We start from the raw sequence: 3,116 nt of genomic DNA on the forward strand, positions 1-3,116 counted from the left end.
GTATAGCATGGTTATAAATAAATACTGTGAGAAAGTACTTAACTGCACAGCCTGCTATATGTCTGTGTCATCGATGATGATAATGATAATAAATAGTATTTGAGTCTTTAAAAAAAGATATCTTTATTTTGAGATTACATTTTATTATACAGCTCTAAAGCCACACATTTTTAAATTCTAAATCCACACTAGGCCAGAACAGCTGGCTGATAAATAGATTACATTCCAAAGGTACATCAGAAAACCTCATTAGCCAAACTGAAAAAATAGTAGAAAAAGAGAACTGTCTAGGAACAGTGTCCCCCTGCACTTCTCAAGAATGTGTCTTGTTTTTACATGTGGTATCTTAATAGTTGGAATCTTGGTTTTAGTGTGTGACTTTTTTTACTAAGTAATATTTTAAGTAATGGGATTATTTTCCTCATATTCTCAGCCTTGCGTGAGTAGCTGTGTAGTGTTGTTGGGGGTTTTTTGGATAATTTTATTTATTTGTTTTTGGCTGTGCTGGGTCTTCATTGCTGTGCCGGTATTTCTCTAGTTGGGGCGAGCAGGGGCTTCTCTCTAGTTGCAGTGCTCAGGCTTCTCATTAAGGTGGCTTCTCTTGTGGAGGACATGCTCAGTAGTTGTGGCGCATGGGCTTAGTTGCTCCATGGCGTGTGGAATATTCCTGAATCCGGGATGGAAGCTGTGTCTCCTGCTTTGGCGGGCAAATTCTTTACCACTGAGCCACCAGGGCAGCCCCTGTGTAGTGTTTTTAAATCAGCTGCCTTTTTTGGAGCTGGCTGGTTATTTCTATATGAAAGTGTTACATTTATTCTTAATATAAATGTCTAGTTCTTATCTTTGAAGATAAGTTTAGTTCCTACTTCAGGTCTGATGAAAATAATTCATTAATAATGGAAACTCTGGTTTGGTTTGCTTCTTTTGAAATAAATATTAAATAACGAGCCAATTAGTGATTGTAAATGAATCAGTTAGTGATTTATTAATCTAGCGGATGGCCACAATACTAGAAAGAAATAGTGCATCCATCCAAGTGTAGTTTATTTCCCATTGTAAAATGGGTTTCTTAAGCAGTCATTGGATGTGGGAGACTAGGTAGAGTCTTAGCAGAGGTCATTATTCTGTATTGATCACTAGCTATTGTGTTCTGTAAGTTTAACTGTTGATATTTTTAAGCTTAGTCTGTCACATTACTATTACTCCTGTTTTTACTGAATTGTTAATACTATCCCTGCTATTTATCCCAATTACAAATTCTTAGTCCTTGATAACTTGTCTTGGGTGTTTTTACTGGATGTAAAAAGAAAAATAATTTAGGTTTTATTATTTGGCTTCCTTCCTGCAGTTCTCAGTTTTTGATATATTTTGATCATTTTATTTTTTTAGCCATTTTTACTAGACATAAAAAGAGATAATTTGGGTTTTATTGCTATATCAGTTGAAAAGTTTTGTGATGTGCTTTTTCTTTTTCTATTTAAGCATATGGTTTGAAAAATAAGCCCCAACTCATTAGATTAGCGACCAGAGTTCAGCACCCTGGAGGGAATTGAATCTTTCTTAAGTGTCTCTTGTTGCTGAATCAGAAAATTTTCTAGATTTCCTCCCTTACCATTAATTTTTGCATTCTTTATTTTTTATCCTTGTTTTAATCCTCACTTTTTTAATTCTAGTCTTCTTAACCTCATTTCCACTCTGCGTCCTAAATGAGAGCTTATGTGCCTTTGCTGTTTCTTAAATCTTGTATTCCATAAAGCATCAAATTTCAGGAACTATGGTTTTGCATTTCATTTGCTACACATTTATATTTTCTTTGGAGTTTTGTTTGTTTGTTTTTCTTCAGATAAACATGTTTCTGATGCAACTTGGAAGAGGCTGGGATTTGGAACAATAAAAGTTAAAACCTTATTAAAATGTTCTTATTTTATAGCTGACACCTGCAAAAAGGATTTAAGGCAGCATATTTAACTAGTGATTGGGAGCTTAAATAAAAAGATAGGTTTATTTAAGAGTCTAATAGAATTATCTAGATTGTTTAATATAAATAGTTACCTGTGCAATGAGGTTATATTAGTAATAATTATACCAGATCAAACTTCCAAAGATTTCCAGAGTGTTTAGTGAAGTGTAAAATAATACATTTCTAAAATTCCTTTTCAAAGATCTGGAATAAAATAGTTTACCTCAAACTCCTAAGTGCTCATTTACCTCTTATTCGTATTTCTGTCCCAGCACCTAACAGGATAGAGTTCTTAGTAAACACCCGATTCTTCTTGAGTCAGTGACTGTTTACTATGTGCAAAGCTAGACAAATGCCATGGAAATATAGAGATCACTTAGTCCTTGCCGCTGAGGTCTTTATATTCTAGTAGGCTCATGAAGTTAGTAGTTCATGACCAGCATTTTTTTTTTAAGAAGTAAAATAGAAAATATCGGAGTAGGTCACATATAGTAATGGTAAGTGCAGCTTCATGAAGATATTGTTTTGTTTACATAAATTTACTTTATGTGCAATGGATTGTGACATAAAATGTATTTCTTAACTGTGGCTTGTCAAAAACTTTTGGAAGCCACTGTTTTAGGCACACATGATTGTTCCAAACAAACCTTGCTTGAAAGTGAGTAAAGCAGAGTATTGAGATCACGGCGTGTATGGAAGATTATAAACAGACATGAGAGTAAATAATGGTAATACTGAACCTTGAATTCCATGCTAGAAAGTATGATGGTGGGAAAGATAGTGTTTTATTGGGGGAGGCAAGTACTTACATTTTTTGAATATTTTATATATTCATCTGGCTCAAAACCCAAAAAAATATTAGAGAGCATGTAGTGAAAAGTTTCACTTCCACTCCAACCTCCCTCCCCCAGCAAACAAATGTTATTAGGGGTATCATTCCAGAAATGTTTCATATGTGCAAAAACAGCTCTGTGGAGGTTTTCTCAATTTTCTTTTTTATATATATATAAATGACAGTTGACCACCATCCAGCACCACACCATTCAGTCCTTTGTATTTTTTTATACCTGTTAGGGAATTTCTCCATAACAGTACCTGAAGAGCTTGATGGAAAAGTTCTTAAAGATGGAAAATGACTGGATCTGGTCTATATGTT

The sequence above is a fragment of the Bison bison genome, unplaced genomic scaffold, assembly GCF_000754665.1.
Source record: "Bison bison bison isolate TAMUID 2011002044 unplaced genomic scaffold, Bison_UMD1.0 scf7180017858718, whole genome shotgun sequence".
Taxonomy (NCBI): Eukaryota; Metazoa; Chordata; class Mammalia; order Artiodactyla; family Bovidae; genus Bison; species Bison bison.